This window comes from Taudactylus pleione, unplaced genomic scaffold, assembly GCF_031769625.1.
Source record: "Taudactylus pleione unplaced genomic scaffold, aTauple2 ptg000547l, whole genome shotgun sequence".
Classification (NCBI taxonomy): Eukaryota; Metazoa; Chordata; class Amphibia; order Anura; family Myobatrachidae; genus Taudactylus; species Taudactylus pleione.
The window spans coordinates 2,644,038-2,662,238 of record NW_028284949.1 but is presented as its reverse complement, the minus strand read 5'-3'; the positions used below and the strand labels follow the sequence as shown (position 1 = coordinate 2,662,238).

The window sequence follows — 18,201 nt, the reverse complement described above, 5'->3', positions numbered from 1 at the left end:
ATTAAGAGATGACAGCACTATTGTGATAAAGCCGGCAGATAAAGGGGGAGGAGTGGTTATCATGAATGTAGAAGATTATAAAGAAGAAGCATTCAAATTACTTTCAGATACAAGTACATATCTCAAACTAAATAAAGATCCCACAAAAGAATTCAAGAATATTTTAGAAGACCATCTAGATGAAGGCTTGGAGTTAGGAATCATTACCAAGAAAGAATATGAATTTTTGAATATAAAGTATCTGTGAATTCCAACTCTATATCACCTACCAAAGATCCACAAGAAAATGCCAAATCCACTAGGAAGACCTATATTGTCTGGTGTTGGATCCCTTACATCGAATTTGTCAAAATACGTTGATTTCTTCTTACAGCCATTAGTGTCACAACAAAAGAGTTATTTGAAGGATACTATGCATATTCTTCAAATTCTTGAAAACACAGAATGGAAAGAGTCATATACACTCTGTACAAGTGACATTAAGTCACTATATACAGTAATAAATCATCAAAAAGGATGCGATGCAACTCGCCACTATCTTTCTTCAATGACGACCATTTCGAGCAGCCAAATAAATTTTATTATGGACTCTATAGATTTCATCCTAAGAAAAAACTATTTTTGGTATGAGGGAGACTTCTTTCTAAAAACCAAAGGAACAGCCATGGGAACATCATGTGCCCCCTGCTATGCAAATTTATTTGTAGCGTGGTGGGAAGATAATTTTATTTGGAAAGACAATCCATTTCTACCAAATATTATTGTATGGCAAAGATATATAGACGATCTTTTTTTCATATGGAACGGCAGAGAGGAAGAACTACTACGCTTTCTGGTATATATAAATGAAAACGAACTAAATCTGGAATTTACTTCAAATCAAAGTAAAGAAATGGTGACTTTTCTAGATCTAGAAATCTTTATAAAGAATAACCAGATACACACACAGAATCATATAAAAGATGTAACAACATCCTACCAGCTCATAGTAATCACCACAAGAAATGGATAAAAAATATCCCAGGAGGTCAGCTCAGACGAATAAAAAGAAACTGTACTGAGGAAACAACTTTTCTTAGCCAAGCGAAAGAGATGAAATCAAACTTTACGAAGAAGGGATATAAAGAAAAGTTATTGCAAAATGAAATTGATCGGGTCTCTCGACTAGATAGAAAAGAACTTATTAAATATAGAACAAAAGGAGAAGAAGATCCTAGGGCAGTTGCATTCATCACACAATTTAATGGAAACTATAAAAAAATAGAAGAGATTTTGGAAAAGTATTGGAATGTATTATTATTAGACGAAGAGGTTAAAAAAGTTTTACCAGTAAAACCGTGCATAATCTATAAAAAGGCAAGAAATTTAAAACAGCAATTGACAAAGAGCTTCCTTCCCATAAAAGTGTGAATAAAGCATCAAAAGGGTTTCACTTCTGTAAAAAATGCATGGGCTGCAAAAATCAAATAGCAAATACTTCTAAAATCCAGGAATTTTCTTCAAAAAAAAAACGGGAAAAAGTTACAAAATAAGAGTTTATTTCCTGTGAGACTGAAGGAGTAATATATCTGCTAGAATGCCCATGCGGAATTCAATACGTAGGGCAAACAAAAAGAAAAGTAAAAATAAGAATAGCAGAACACATATAATATAAAAAGAGGTCTTACTACGCACAGTCTCTCAGCCCATTTTCTGTGTCATCATAATAAAGACCCAAAAGGTCTGAAATTCTTGGGAATTAAAAAAATTAATCCAAACTGGAGAGGAGATGATTTGGTGAACTTACTTAAAAGAAACGAAACAAAATGGATCTTTTTATTACAAACATTAGAACCACATGGTCTCAATATAGACATTGAACTAAAGGCTTATTTATAATAATTTTATTCAGTTTTTATTTTCATATATCTAATTTTTATAGGTACATACATTTAAATAAAAAAGTTATAACAATCACTAAAAGACAATATGGAGTATATGGGAACATGTGCTTGACGCCAAAAAAGCCCATCCACTTCCGGCAATGAATATCCGCTTTTTAATTTGTTTCAAGTTGATCTATAAATAAAGAAAGAGAACTGAACTATCCCATCCGTTGGTGATTAGAAGAGGACAGCAGCAGTACCTGACCGCCAAGTCCGATCGAGCCACCCGGCGTCTGACGTCACTACCCAGTGCCGCGATTGTGAAAGCCGGGTTGATAAGAGGAAGTTTCCGGAGGAAGCGGTTACCCAGCGGCTGACTCCGGCGATTGAAGGAGAAGCGATTGAAGGAGAAGCCCCCGACGGGAGAAGGAATCCATCACTGGTAGTAAGGTAGGGACAGTCAGATTAGGGATTGGCATCACGGACTATTAATAGCTGCGGGATACCAGCAGGACGCTTGCTGCCTCAAATTAGTCTAAATAGACTATAAACATCAAAATATGTGATTGTTTTTATTTATTTTATTCATTTAATTCTATAGCGCTCAATCCCATTTTATAATGGATATGTGGGCTGACACTATGCAGTATGGATATGTGGGCTGACACTATGCAGTATGGATATGGGGACAGCCCCTACGCCAGTGATTTTTAACCTTTTTTATTTGTGGCACACCAAACAAGATTTTAAAATTACCAAGGCACACTATCAATACCTCACGGGAAAAAAAACACACACACATTGGTCACCACAATTAAAAACAATCACATTGGATGGCCCCCACAAAAAAATAGATAACCATACAGAAAGTAAAATAATCACATTAGCTCCCACCAAAGAAGCAACTATCACATTGGCCCCTACATGTTGGTAGCTGAGAAGGGAGCTCACTGTCATCCCTGTCCATAATTGGCTGGGGTTGTTCAGTCACACAGTGCAGAGCTGTGAGCAGCTTGCAGGCTGACTGGTGGGATGACAACGCAATGCATGACCTATGATATCCATAGGTCATGGCCCTGTGCCTGAGCCTCCCAGAAGAGCCTAATGCTGCCCGAGCCCACAGTTGAAAGGACGGTGGCTCTACAAGGCAAACTAGACAACCGCTCTCAGCACACTAATTTGCCGTGGCACAGTAGTTGAGAAACAGTGCCCTACACAGTATGGAAAAGGGGACAACCCCTATGCAGTATGGATAAGGAGACAGCCGCTACACAGTATGGATAAGGGGACAGCTGCTACACAGTATGGGTAAGGGGGACAGCCCCTACATTATATGGATAAGATGACAGCTGCTACACAGTATGGATAAGGGGACAGCCCCTACACAGTATGAATAAGGGGACAGCCACTACATAGTATGGATAAGGGAATAGCCCCTGCACAGTATGCATAAGAGGACAGTCACTACAGCCATGGCCAAAAGTTTTGAGAATGACACGTATTGATTTTCACAAAGTCTGCTGCTTCAGTTTTTATGATGGCAATTTGCATATACTCCAGAATGTCATGAAGAGTGATCAGATGAATGGCAATTCATTGCAAAGTTCCTCTTTGCCATGACAATGAACTTGGGCCCTCATTCAGAGCCTATACGAGCGTGCAGTTTGATGGCCGCGATGGTCGTGACCATCGAAACTGCGAGCCGAAGCCTGCGGTTGAGGTTTTCAACCGCAAGGCCCGGAGTGATTTTGGCTCTATCAGAGCCAAAATCACTCCCACTGACATCACTAGTGATGTCAGTGGGCCGGCTTCTGACGGTAGGCGTTCCCTTGGGAACGCCCCCGTCAGGGAGGCACGCCCCCAACACACCCACCAAAGGGGGCGTGCTGTCAATCAACATCAACAGCACGCCCCCTTTGATCAGACACAACGAGCGAAGGACTTTCCTTCGCTCGTCATGTCTGGCGCATGCGCACGACGGAGCTCCCGCCGTCGTGCGCATGCGCAGTGCACAACATCGACCCACTTGCGAGCGGACAGCCGATTGCGAGTGGGTCTGAATCAGGCCCTTAATCGCAAAAACAATATTTTCACTGCATTTCAGCCCTGCCACAAAAGGACCAGCTGACATTATGTCAGTGATTCTCTCGTTAACACAGGTGAGAGTTGACGAGGACAAGACTGGAGCTCACTCTGTCATGCTGATTGAGTTAGAATAACAAACTGGAAGCTTTAAAAGGAGGATGGTGCTAGAAATCATTGTTCTTCCTTTGTTAACCATGGTTACATGCAAGGAAACACGTGCAGTCATCATTGCTTTGCACAAAAAGGGCTTCACAGGCAAGGATATTGCTGCTAGTAAGAATGCACCTAAATCAACCATTTATTGGATCATCAAGAACTTCAAGGAGAGAGGTTCAATAATTGTGAAGAAGGCTTCAGGGCACCCAAGAACGTCCAGCAATCGACAGGACCATCTCCTAAAGTTGATTCAGCTGCAGGATCGGGGCACCACAAGTGCAGAGCTTGCTCAGGAATGGCAGCAGGCAGGTGTGAGTGCATCTGCACGCAAAGTGAGGTGAAGACTTTTGGAGGATGGCCTGGTATCAAGAAGGCCAGCAAAGAAGCCACTTCTCTACAGGAAAAACATCAGGGACAGACTAATATTCTGCAAAAGGTACAAGGATTGGACTGCTGAGAACTGGGGTAAAGTCATTTTCTCTGTTGAATCCCCTTTCAGATTGTCTTGGGCATCTGGAAAAATGCTTGCCCGGAGAAGAAAAGGTGAGCGCTACCATCAGTCCTGTGTCATCCCAACAATAAAGCATCCTGAGACCATTCATGTGTGGGGTTGCTTCTCACCAAGGGAGTGGGCTCACTCACAATTTTGCAAGAACACAGCCATGAATAAAGAATGGTACTAAAAAATCCTCCAAGAGCCATTTCTCCCAACCATCCAAGAACAGTTTTTGGTGATGAACAAACCCTTTTCCAGCATGATGGAGCACCTTGCCATAAGGCAAAAGTGATAACTAAGTGGCTTGGGGAACAAAACATCAAAATTTTGAGTCCATGTCCAGGAAACTCCCCAGACCTTAATCCCATTGAGAACTTGTGGTCAATCCTTAAGAGGCAGGTGGACAAACAAAAACCCACAAATTCTGACAAACTCCAAGCATTGATTAGGCAACAATGGGCGCCCATCAGTCAGTATGTGACCCAGAAGTTGATTGACAGCATGCCAGGGCGAATTGCAGAGGTCTTGCAAAAAAGAAGGATCAACACTGTAAATATTGACTCTTTGAATAAACTTAAGGTGCGTACCCCATTGCCGATATAAATGAGCGATTTAACGATTACGACATCATAATCATTCAATCGCTCATTAATCGTGCATGAATCGCGCAGTATAATGTCAGAAACGACCAGCGATATGCACTCCCACTGGTCATTTCCGACATCAATCATCGCCTGAACATGCAGGCCAATCTGCTGATAAAGACTGATTGGGCATGTTCGGGGATGAGGAAGGGTGCCTGCACTGAACGACATATCGTTCAGTGTAGGCACATTACAGGATGAGGAACGACTGTATGATTACAATGTTGCAATCGTACTGTCGTTCGCATAAATGTAATTGTCAATAAAGGTCTTTGACACTTGGGAAATGCTTGTGATATTACCTCAGTATACCATAGTAACATCTGACAAAAAGACCTAAAATCACTGAAGCAGCAAAGTTTGTGAAAACCAATACGTGTGTCATTCTCAAAACTTTTGGCCATGGTTGTACACAGTATGGATAAGAGGACAGTCACTACACAGTGTGGATAAGAGGGACAGTCCCTACACAGTATGGATAAGGGGACAGTCACTACACAGTATGGATAAGAGGGACAGTCCCTACACAGAATGGATAAGGGGACAGCCCCTACACAGTATAGAGAAGGGGGACAGTCCTACACAGTATGGATAAGGGGACAGTCACTACACAGTGTGGATAAGAGGGACAGTCACTACACAGTGTGGATAAGGGGACAGCCCCTACACAGTATAGAGCAGGGCACAGTCCTACACAGTATAGAGCAGGGCACAGCCCTATACAGTATAGAGCAGGGCACAGCCCTATACAGTATGAATAAGGGGACAGTCCTACACAGTATGGATAAGGGGGACAACCCCTGCACAGTATGGATAAGGGGGACAGCCCCTACACAGTATGGATAAGGGGACAGCCCCTACACAGTATGGATAAGGGGACAGCCCCTACACAGTATGGATAAGGCGGACAGCCCCTACACAGTATGGATAAGGGGGACAGCTCCTGCACAGTATGGATAAGGGGGACAGCTCCTGCACAGTATGGATAAGGGGACAGCCCCTACACAGTGTGGATAAGGGGACAGCCCTACACAGTATGGATAACAGACGCTACACAGTATGGATAAGGGGGACAGTCCCTACACAGAATGGATAAGGGGACAACCCTACACAGTATGGATAAGGGGGACAGCCCCTACACAGTATGGATAAGGGGGACAACCCCTGCACAGTATGGATAAGGGGACAGCCCCTACACAGTATGGATAAGGGGGACAACCCCTACACAGTATGGATAAGGGGGACAGCCCCTACACAGTATGGATAAGGGGGACAACCCCTACACAGTATGGATAAGGGGGACAGCCCCTACACAGTATGGATAAGGGAGACATAACCCCTGCACAGTATGGATAAGGGGACAGCCCCTACACAGTATGGATAAGGGGGACAGCCCCTACACAGTATGGATAAGGGGGACAACCCCTGCACAGTATGGATAAGGGGACAGCCCCTACACAGTATGGATAAGAGGGACAGTCCCTACACAGTATGGATAAGGGGACAGCCCCTACACAGTATGGATAAGGGGGACAGCCCCTACACAGTATGGATAAGGGGGACAGCCCCTACACAGTATGGATAAGGGGACAGCCCCTACACAGTATGGATAAGGGGACAGCCCCTACACAGTATGGATAAGGGGACAGCCCCTACACAGTATGGATAAGGGGACAGCCCCTACACAGTATGGATAACAGACGCTACACAGTATGGATAAGGGGACAGTCCCTACACAGTATGGATAACAGATGCTACACAGTATAGATAAGGGGACAGCCCCTACACACTATGGATAAGGGGACAGCCCCTACACAGTATGGATAAAGGGACAGCCCCTACACACTATGGATAAGGGGACAGCCCCTACACAGTATGGATAAGGGGGACAACCCCTGCACAGTATGGATAAGGGGACAGCCCCTACACAGTATGGATAAGGGGGACAACCCCTACACAGTATGGATAAGGGGGACAGCCCCTACACAGTATGGATAAGGGGGACAACCCCTGCACAGTATGGATAAGGGGACAGCCCCTACACAGTATGGATAAGAGGGACAGTCCCTACACAGTATGGATAAGAGGGACAGTCCCTACACAGTATGGATAAGGGGGACAGCCCCTACACAGTATGGATAAGGGGACAGCCCCTACACAGTATGGATAAGGGGACAGCCGCTACACAGTATGGATAAGGGGGACAACCCCTGCACAGTATGGATAAGGGGACAGCCCCTACACAGTATGGATAAGGGAGACAGCCCCTACACAGTATGGATAAGGGGACAGCCCCTACACAGTATGGATAAGGGGACAGCCCCTACACAGTATGGATAAGGGGACAGCCCCTACACAGTATGGATAAGGGGACAGCCCCTACACAGTATGGATAACAGACGCTACACAGTATGGATAAGGGGACAGTCCCTACACAGTATGGATAACAGACGCTACACTGTATAGATAAGGGGACAGCCCCTACACAGTATGGATAACAGACGCTACACAGTATGGATAAGGGGACAGTCCCTACACAGTATGGATAAGAGGGACAGCCCCTACACAGTATGGATAAGAGGGACAGTCTCTACACAGTATGGATAAGGGGACAGCCCCTACACAGTATGGATAAGAGGGACAGTCCCTACACAGTATGGATAAGGGGACAGCCCCTACACAGTATGGATATGGGGACAGCCTCTACACAGTATGGATAAGGGGACAGTGTTATGTTCTGGGTTGTTTGTGGACTCGGGGGGGGGGGTAGCAGGAGCGATCACAGAAGCAGATTTGAAAATAAAACTAGGATTTTTAATAAGTGCTTGAGCAGACATATAATGTGGCAGTAAATAAAAGTCCAGGAATATATAAATGTGCACAAAAGTTCTGTGGTGGGAGTAAAAGGGTTAATGTCCAAGTAGAAACAATTAGAGCTGTCCAGGTGTGCAGGTAGTGAAACTGAAAATAATCAAACCAGGTATGCAGGGAGTGAACTGAAAATAAACAAGCCAGGTATGCAGGTAGTGAACTGAAGCGCAGGATGTCAGCAGGCTCAGGCACTCAGGTATGGGCAAGGGTGATGGAGGAAGCGGGGTAGTCCAGTGGGAGCTAGGAGCTGACAGGCAGACTGGCAGACAGCGAATTCACAGGAATAGGATAAGCACAGAGAACTCCCTCTCAGCTAGGCTGAGATACACGTTGCACTGGCAAAGAAGGAAGGCACTGACCCTTCCTAAATACCCCATGCCATGCTGTTACTGGCCGTAGGGAACATGTGATTCACCAGGATTGGCCAGCCGCATCACATAGCCAGAAGGCAAGATGGCGGCGCCCATGCCAAACGGAACAGAGACGCCACCAGGCCTCACCAGCGCAGAGTGACAACAGTGCCGCACAACAACGCGCGCAGCCAAAGCCCCCCGCCAGACACCAGCTCCGCCACCAGACAGCCTGCGCCACAACGACCTCACAGGTAACACCAGCCTAGCGCCATGCTGAAATACCCTGGCCGTGACAGTACCCCCCCCTTTTGGGGTGGCCTCAGGACACTCACCAGGCTTCTCCGGATGGGCAGAATGGAATCTCCTGATGAGCGTGGACATCACGAGCATCGGTCCAGCAACGTTCCTCTGGACCGTAACCTTTCCAGTCCAACAAATACTGAAGATGACCTCTGCGCAGACGAGAGTCCAAGATCTGGGCGACTTCAAACTCAACTCCTCTCTCCATCTGGACTCGAGGAGAAGCAGGTAGAGCATTATGGAACTTATTCAGGACTAGGGGCTTTAATAAGGAAACATGGAAGGAATTGGGAATTTTTAGGTATGGGGGTAACTGTAAACGGTAGGCCACTGGATTAATGACTTCTGTTATGGTGAAGGGACCGATGAAGCGGGGTGCGAATTTCATAGACGGAACTCTTAGACGAAGGTTCCGAGTAGACAACCAGACCTGGTTTCCTACTTGCATGCGTGGAACTATTCTACGCTTTCTATCGGCCTGGGTCTTATAGCGAGAGGATGCCTTCAACAAATCAGACCGTACTTGAGTCCAGATGGCAGCAAAATTCCGCACCGTGTCCTCCACGGCCGGAACATTGAAAACAGGCAGGCTTCGAAATTCGGGAACACGAGGATGAAGGCCATATACAACCTGAAATGGCGTTTGGTTAGTTGACGAGTGGTAGGAAGCATTATGTGCAAACTCAGCCCACGGCAGCAAGGCAGCCCAATTGTCCTGGGAAGATGACATAAAAATTCTTAAGAAAGTCTCTAGGTCTTGATTAACTCTCTCGGTTCAGCCGTTGCTTTGCGGATGGTAGGCCGTGGAAAAGTTTAACTTCACTTGAAGAACAGAACACAAAGCCCTCCAGAATTTTGCAGGAAACTGCACACCACGGTCAGAGACAATTTCAGCGGGAAGGCCATGTAGACGAAATATGTGTTGGACAAACAACTGTGCCAGGTCAGGGGCAGAAGGTAACTTCTTCAACGGTATATAGTGGACCATCTTAGAAAATCAGTCTATTACAACCCAGATAGTGTTGAAACCTTGAGAGACTGGCAGGTCTGTGACAAAATCCATGGAGAGATGCGTCCATGGACGTGATGGAGTAGGTAATGGAAGCAATGCCCCAGCTGGAGCTTGTCGTGATGATTTATGCTGGGCACAGGAGGAGCAGGAAGAGATGAACTCCATTATATCGGCCTTCATAGAAGGCCACCAATAGTGTCTTTTCAGGAACTCCAAGGTCTTCCGAGTGCCTGAGTGCCCTGCGAAGCGAGAGGAATGTGCCCAAGTGAGAAGCTGCTTCCTTAATTCCGGGGCCACAAATGATTTTCCCGTAGGAGGCTGAACTTGTAATGCGGCGAAAACTCTTGATTCCAAGACAGGGGTATTGCTTTGATTTTCAGATTGATCATCACAGAGGAGAGATCTCGATAGGGCATCAGCCTTCTGATTAAGTGCTCCAGACTGGAAGGTCAGGGTGAACTGAAACCTGGCAAAGAATATTGCCCAGCGGGCCAAACGAGGACTCATACATTGGAGGTTTTTGAGAAATAGGAGATTTCTATGGTCCATAAATACAGTAAATGGAAACTTGGCGCCTTCTAGCAAATATCTCCATTCCTTCAACGCCAACTTTACAGCTAGTAGTTCTTGATCACCTATGGCGTAGTTCCTTTCGGCAGGTGAGAATTTTTTAGAAAAGAACCCACACGGATGGACTCGGTTGTCCTCATAACGTTGAGACAAGACTGCTCCCACAGCTTCAGATGATGCGTCCACTTCCAACAAAAACGGCCTGTCCAGATCTGGTTGTGGAAGAACTGGTGCTGAGATAAAGGCCTGTTTTAGAAGATGAAAGGCAGACTCTGCCTCAGGTGACCATTGGGCAGGATTAGCACCTTTGCGGGTCAAGGCTGTAATAGGAGCCAGCAGTGTAGAAAATCCCTTAATGAAGCGTCTATAATAATTGGCGAAGCCCAACAATCTCTGGATGGCTTTCAGTGTCTGAGGTCGGGTCCAATCCAGAATTGCTTGCACCTTCTTGGGGTCCATTTCTAAACTGGAGCCAGATATTACATAGCCGAGAAAAGGTACACTGGGCACTCCAAAGACGCACTTCTCCAGTTTGCAGTAAAGGTGGTTTTCTCTCAAACGGGTCAGAACTTCTTTAACATGTTCTTGATGTTTAGCCACAGAGGGTGAAAAAATCAGTATGTCATCCAGATAGACAACAACCGAAACATATAACAGATCCCGGAAAATCTCATTAACGAAACTTTGAAAGACAGCAGGGGCGTTACACAATCCAAAAGGCATTACTAAATACTCGAAATGTCCATCTCTGGTATTAAAAGCGGTCTTCCATTCATCGCCAGCTCGGATACGAATGAGGTTGTAAGCCCCTCTCAGATCTAATTTAGAAAAAATGACAGAGCCCTTGACCCTATCAAACAACTCAGTAATCAGGGGAAGAGGGTATCGATTCTTTACAGTAATGTCATTAAGGCCTCGATAATCGATACATGGTCTTAGACCACCGTCCTTCTTGCCAACGAAGAAAAACCCAGCTCCGGCAGGTGAAGTAGAGGGGCGAATGAACCCCTTTGCCAGGTTGTCCCGGATGTACTCGGTCATGGCTTGAGTCTCAGGCAAGGACAGCGGATAGGTACGACCACGAGGTGGCATCTCATCAGGTATCAATTCAATTGGACAGTCCCATTCCCTATGAGGGGGTAAGATATTTGCTTGTTGCTCAGAGAACACGTCGGCGAACATCTGATATTCCTTGGGAATGGCAGAAGAAACTAATGGAACTGTCTTTCTCACAGGTCGAATTTTTGGAAGACAGGATTTCTGACAGTCCATACCCCATGATAGAATCTGCATAGAACTCCAGTCAATCCTGGGATTATGTTGACGTAACCAGGGTAGACCAAGAACAATTTCTTGAGAGGCCTCTGATATCAACAGGAATTTTAAGGACTCAGAATGAAGTGCCCCAATTCGGACCAATACTGGTTGAGTCTCTTTGGTGACTATCCCGTTAGTTAGTGGGCGTCCGTCTATAGAGGTCAGAGAGATGGCATGGTTGAGAGACAAACAAGGAATCTGAAATTTATCTATGAAACTAGATGTTATGAAATTTCCGGCTGCTCCCGAGTCAAGTAGAGCAGTAGCAAAGACAGGTTTGGGTTTAAGATCCAAGGCTAGGGTAATCGTGAAATCTTTAATTTTTGGAGACGGGTTCATAACTCCTAACTTGATGTCTCCAGGGTCAGTTAGGATTTGGCATTTCCCGGTTTACGGGGGCAGGAGATCAGCAGGTGACCGGACTCTCCGCAGTACAGACAGAGGTTCTTTTGTATTCTTCTCTGATGCTCTTCTTTGGAGAGGTGAGTATGATTCACCTGCATAGGCTCCTCTTCAGTATTAGAAGGAATGGGTCGGGTAGAAATGGAGGGGGTAAATGACCTTTGCCGGTCAGTTCTGTTTTTTTCAGCCTGACGTTCCCTGAAGCGTAGGTCAACTTTGATACACAACGAAATCATGTCGTTCAGATTAGTAGGAAGCTCTCGAGTGACTAGATCATCCTTTAGTCGGTCTGACAACCCATGCCAGAAGGCCGAGGTGAGGGCTTCCTCATTCCATTTGAGCTCTGATGCTAAAATTTGAAATTGCACGGCATATTGACTGACAGGACGGACCCCTGTTTGATGATGCTGATACAGTACGCCCAGGTTCATCAAAAATCCTCCTGAAGGATGACACAAAGCCTGCATAATTATCCAGCAGCGGATCTGAGCGCTCCCAGAGTGGGGAAGCCCATTCCAAGGCCTGGCCGGATAACAGAGAGACTATATAAGCCACTTTAGTTCTTGCAGTTAGAAAGTTGTCAGGCTGCAGGGTAAAATGTATGTCACACTGATTTAGGAATCCTCGGCAGAGTTTAGGATTGCCGTTAAATTTACTTGGTAAAGGAAGATGTAAGCGGGGAGATGATCTGCCTCCTGTATTCCCAGATGCTGATGCGGATGTAGATGCTGGTACTTCAGGGGTAGAAAAGGAAGTTTGCAAACTATCCTGTTGCTTGGACATCTCTTGCAGAAATTGAGCCATCTGATGCTGCATGTTTTCCAGATTTTCTAAACGACCAGAAATGCACCGGAACAAATCCACTCCTGACTCCTGATCCGTGGCCGGCTCCATGGGGCCAGTGCAAACTGTTATGTTCTGGGTTGTTTGTGGACCCGGGGGGGGTAGCAGGAGCGATCACAGAAGCAGATTTGAAAATAAAACTAGGATTTTTAATAAGTGCTTGAGCAGACATATAATGTGGCAGTAAATAAAAGTCCAGGAATATATAAATGTGCACAAGAGTTCTGTGGTTGGAGTAAAAGGGTTAATGTCCAAGTAGAAACAATTAGAGCTGTCCAGGTGTGCAGGTAGTGAAACTGAAACTAATCAAGCCAGGTATGCAGGGAGTGAACTGAAAATAAACAAGCCAGGTATGCAGGTAGTGAACTGAAGCGCAGGATGTCAGCAGCTCAGGCACTCAGGTATGGGCAAGGGTGATGGAGGAAGCGGGGTAGTCCAGTGGGAGCTAGGAGCTGACAGGGAGACTGGCAGACAGCGAATTCACAAGAATAGGATAAGCACAGAGAACTCCCTCTCAGCTAGGCTGAGATACACGTTGCACTGGCAAAGAAGGCACTGACCCTTCCTAAATACCCCATGCCGTGCTGTTACTGGCCGGAGGGAACATGTGACTCACCAGGATTGGCCAGCCGCATCACATGGCCAGAAGACAAGATGGCGGCGCCCATGCCAAACAGAACAGAGACGCCGCCAGGCCTCACCAGCGCAGAGTGACAACAGGGCCGCACAACAACGCGCGCAGCCAAAGCCCCCCGCCAGACAGCCCGCCACCAGACAGCCCGCGCCACAACGACCTCACAGGTAACACCCGCCTAGCGCCATGCTGAAATACCCTGGCCGTGACAGACAGCCCCTACACAGTATGGATAAGGGGGACAGCCTCTACACAGTATGGACAAGGGGGACAGCCCCTACGCAGTATGGATGAGGGGACAGTCTCTATGCTGTATTTATAAGGGGACAGCCCCTACGCAGTATGGATAAGGGGACAGCCCCTACACAGTATGGATGAGGGGACAGCCCCTATGCAGTATGGATGAGGGGACAGCCTCTACGCAGTATGGATAAGGGGACAGTCCCTACACAGTATGGATGAGGGGACAGATGCTACACAGTATGGATGAGGGGACAGATGCTACACAGTATGGATGAGGGGACAGCCCCTACACAGTATGGATAAGAGGGACAGCCCCTACACAGTATGGATCAGGGGACAGCCCCTACACAGTATGGATAAGAGGACAGCCGCTACACAGTATGGATAAGGGGACAGCCCCTACACAGTATGGACAAGAGTACAGCTCCTATGGATAAGAGTACAGCCCCTACACAGTATGGATAAGGGGACAGCCCCTACACAGTATAGATCAGGGGACAGACGCTATACAGTATGGATCAGGGGACAGCCCCTACACAGTATGGATGAGGGGACAGCCCCTACACAGTATGGATAAGAGGACAGCCCCTACGCAGTATGGATAAGGGGACAGCCCCTACGCAGTATGGACAAGAGTACAGCTCCTACACAGTATGGATAAGAGTACAGCCCCTACACAGTATGGATAAGGGGACAGCCCCTACACAGTATAGATCAGGGGACAGACGCTATACAGTATGGATCAGGGGACAGCCCCTACACAGTATGGATCAGGGGACAGACGCTACATAGTATGGATCAGGGGACAGCCCCTACACAGTATGGATCAGGGGACAGCCCCTACACAGTATGGATCAGGGGACAGCCCCTACACAGTATGGATAAGGGGACAGTATGGAGGTGAGCAGCTGTGTTTGAGGTGGTCCCATGTGCATTGCACATTGGCAGTATATCTATTATACTATTTCCTTTAGGTGTCTGCAATCAGGTTCCTATAGGTTGTATTGCTGTTTCCTAGGATTCCATGCAGTTATCCCACATTGTCATGTACACTGCATACAATGCAGCCACGTTGGGTACAGAATCCAAACGCTGGCATCCTGACAGGGTTGGGATACAGACACTTGTCTGTCAGTATCCTAACCCTCCCCCCCCACAGCCTGAACCTAACCCCCCCCCTAGTGCCTAACCCTAACCCCAGTATTTACTGTTGGGATGCCGGTGCTAATATTCTGACAAGTGTCGGGATTCCGGTGTTGGTATTTTAGCCACCGGTACCCCATCTGGGAGGCATGGGTATAATCACTCTGAGTGCTCTTGTTTCACAGGACAATATAAATCAGGCCTGTCAGTATTAATCAGATTTCAGTGTGTATTTTAATAGAGTAGTCTGTATCACATTCACCTCTCACCACTCTGCATTAGGATTCTTCAGAGTATAGCGGAGCTGGGGATGGACATCTGAAACCCCGTAACACATGACATCATAGAACGGCACCAGGGATCAGGAACATTGGTATAGAGTGCTTTCTACAGACACGTCCTGTGGAAAGGTGGAGAGAGTATCCAAACTGCAAGAGGGTACTGTTGGGGACGCGATCATTCCGCCCCCTTGGCTTTAGACCGTCGTCTATATTGACATGTTAATCTGCTTCTTTAATAATGTGTCCTATGTATGAAAGTTAGGGAGAGCAGGTGTGATTATAGGGCCTGACTCAGCAGTGCATTGCTGTTAGCACATTCCTGATGTTCAGGAATCTGCGCATCTGCAGAACGGGTATGCGATCTCGCTCGCAGCAGACTGTCGGTGATTGACAGTCTGCTGCCTTTTGTGTGGGCGGGGAAGGGGCGGCGTTGGCCTCCGTTTCCTGAAATGGAGACGTGTCGCCGCTGTTGCTGGGGAGGGAAGAGGCCGGGATATCCATCGGCTGACAGAGATTTTTTGGCCTCTTCTTCTGAACTGCGGCGTCCAGCTGCGTGACCCCGTGGGTCACCGTAGGCGGCCGATGTTACGCAGATTATCCGATGTTGCTGCGTTGGACAATGTAGCACGGATAAGTAATGCACAGGAGGCGTGATGCCTCCCGCTGCCTTACCATATCTGCAAGGATTGCAATTGCAAAGCTGCCTGCGTGCATACATCATATATCTATAGCCTGCGTGCATACATCATATATCTATAGCCTGCGTGCATACATCATACATCTATAGCCTGCGTGCATACATCATACATCTATAGCCTGCGTGCATACATCTATAGCCTGCGTGCATACATCATACATCTATAGCCTGCGTGCATACATCATACATCTATAGCCTGTGTGCATACATCATACATCTATAGCCTACGTGCATACATCATACATCTATAGCCTGCGTGCATACATCATACATCTATAGCCTGCGTGCATACATCACATATCTATAGTGCATACATCATACATCTATAGCCTGCGTGCATACATCTATAGCCTGCGTGCATACATCATATATCTATAGCCTGCGTGCATACATCATACATCTATAGCCTGCGTGCATACATCATACATCTATAGCCTGCGTGCATACATCATACATCTATAGCCTGCGTGCATACATCATATATCTATAGCCTGCGTGCATACATCATATGTCTATAGCCTGCGTGCATACATCATATGTCTATAGCCTACGTGCAGCGTTGTAATTACGTTCCTTGCAGAATCAGGCCCATAGTCTGTACTGGCAATCAGTCTGAAGCTGCCGGCACATGCGTAGAATATAGATCAAAACAGCACATGTGAATAAAGTGAAAAAACCTGAACACAGAAAAAGGAAGTACAGAATCGCTAGGCAACACAGGGGAGGGTACGTGAATCGCTACTTATCTAAGCTATAGATGGCATCGAAACTGATACGATCCATACTGATAAGTAACCATTCTGTACTTTACATCTTTATGAATAGACCCCTTAATGATTAAATTTGTGTTTGAGGAAATTTCCCAAAATTACCTCTTTCATTCTTCTTCAAGTATGGAAATAATAACAATTCTAATGAGACGCACAATCACCTTACTTAGAGGATTTGGAACACAAGATCGCAATGTAAATGGAGATTACAGTACGGGGCTTATTGTGCCTGCACTGGCGGAGAGTCCATAATAATAGGAGGTCACATGATCAGCCCAGGTGATGCTGTTGCTCATAAACACGTGACAGGTGGAACGCACAGAGCAGATATGCTATCCTAGACCGGATGTCCTCAGCCCGCCCAAGCAGGAAGTGGTGGGCAGCAGCGTCGTCCCGGTTACTGGCAGCAGCAGAGGGTAATGTCCTTTATAATGGGCTCTGATAACGTTTGCTGCTTCTTATCACACTTATATACTGTGTAACGGGGGTAGGCGTCCTGTAGCGCTCCCGTTTTTGTGGAACTACACGTCCCAGCATTCCCTGCCGCAGTCTTGCTGTCAGGGCATGCTAATACTGTGCAAGGGCATGCCGGGATGTGTAGTTCCACAGCAGCTGGAGGGGCCACAGAATGTCTAGCTCTTGCTGTATATGTTGGGTCACAGCCAAAACCGGCAGTAAGTGCCCCCCTGTGTCCTTATACAGCCTTTACTGGGGGCTCAGTCCCTGCAGCTGGACCCTGGTGGGCGCCAGGCGTCTCACTGCGCCCCATCTTTGTTATACAGCAGGATAAGGGAGCAGTGGAAGATTAAGGTCTAATGGGGAACTAAGTGGCATTTGGGGGGTGTCCGGTCTTAAAGGGCTCACTGGCTTGTAATTGGCACGGGCCATGTGTAGAGGTCTTACTATCTTCAGGGGAGGTACAATTGGCATGTAAGGGGCATAGGATGTGGTATGAGGGTCATGTGGAGAAGTCTTGCGGTCATGAATGTGCAATACATGGTAGGGCTGCCACCTTTTGTTGTAGAAATATACAGGACAGGGGGTGGGGGCTTAACCAAATCCAGGAACATCCTATGCCCCTTACATGCCCCTTGTACCTCCCCTGATGCACACTGAAAAGGTCTAAATTCGGGGAAATTAGACACACACATGATGGTGAGACAGCAGAAATGGACAGCTGGGAGCGATAGAGGTCCACGTGTGAGAGAATCACAGACGCGGGTTAGTGTGTGAGGAGGGAGTTTATAAGCACGGCTCCGCTAAGCGCTCAGTAACAATGGTTAAACCATTGTCCAGTGTCCTTGCGGTGGCCATCCCTAGCTTGTAAGCAGCATGTGGGAAGGTCTCTTTAGGGCATTGCTGGATTTGATGTCGGAAGCCCGTCAACCATGCAATGCCGGGCTTCCGATGTCCATCCCTAGGTCTGTTACACATGAGAGGGAGGTAGCCTCTAATGGGCTCATAAGTGGCATGTGGGGAATGTCCAATGGACATGTAGGTGAGGAAATATCTGATATGC

The 18,201-nt window shown here is 46.8% G+C and overlaps 1 protein-coding gene across 1 annotated transcript in view; it reads left to right on the top strand.

The window, feature by feature from the left end:
* Window positions 1-17,012: 17,012 nt before the first annotated feature.
* LOC148500767 (uncharacterized) overlaps window positions 17,013-18,201 on the top strand; it is a 66,204-nt gene continuing 65,015 nt past the window's right edge. Inside the window, exon 1 of the mRNA XM_088451360.1 lies at window positions 17,013-17,098. The gene's annotated coding sequence lies outside the window, so the exon portion shown is untranslated. The remainder of the gene's footprint in view (window positions 17,099-18,201) is intronic.